The 566-nt window shown below is 47.3% G+C and overlaps 1 pseudogene; it reads left to right on the top strand.

Annotated features, from left to right (window-relative positions):
• Positions 1-133: 133 nt before the first annotated feature.
• Positions 134-563, top strand: LOC105000746 (annotated as a pseudogene).
• Positions 564-566: the final 3 nt, after the last annotated feature.

The following is a 566-nucleotide window of genomic DNA, read 5'->3' as shown; positions in this document are numbered from 1 at the left end:
AACAGGCTGAGGCTGAAGTGGTCTCCTTAAACCGTAGGATCCAGCTGGTTGAAGAGGAGCTGAACCGAGCTCAAGAGCGCCTGGCCACTGCGCTGCAAAAGCTGGAGGAAGCTGAGAAAGCTGCTGATGAGAGCGAGAGAGTTATGAAGGTTATTGAAAACCAAGCCTTAAAAGATGAAGAAAAAATGGAACTCCAGGAAATCCAACTCAAAGAAGCTAAGCACATTGCAGAAGAGGCACACAGGAAGTATGAAGAGGTGGCTCGCAAGTTGGTGATTATTGAGGGAGACTTGGAGCGCACAGAGGAGCGAGCGGAGCTGGCAGAGTCCCATTGCCGAAAGATGGGTGAGCAAATCAGACTGATGGACCAGCACCTGAAGTGTCTGAGTGCTGCTGAAGAAAAGTACTCTCAAAAGGAAGACAAATATGAGGAAGAGATAAAGATTCTTACCGATAAACTCAAGGAGGCAGAGACTCGTGCTGAGTTTGCTGAGAAATCAGTAGCCAAGCTGGAAAAGACAATTGATGATTTGGAAGATAAACTGAAATGCACCAAAGAGGAGGAC

The sequence above is a fragment of the Bison bison genome, unplaced genomic scaffold, assembly GCF_000754665.1.
Source record: "Bison bison bison isolate TAMUID 2011002044 unplaced genomic scaffold, Bison_UMD1.0 scf7180017565421, whole genome shotgun sequence".
In the NCBI taxonomy this organism is placed as follows: domain Eukaryota; kingdom Metazoa; phylum Chordata; class Mammalia; order Artiodactyla; family Bovidae; genus Bison; species Bison bison.
This window is presented reverse-complemented; position numbering and strand designations above follow the sequence as displayed.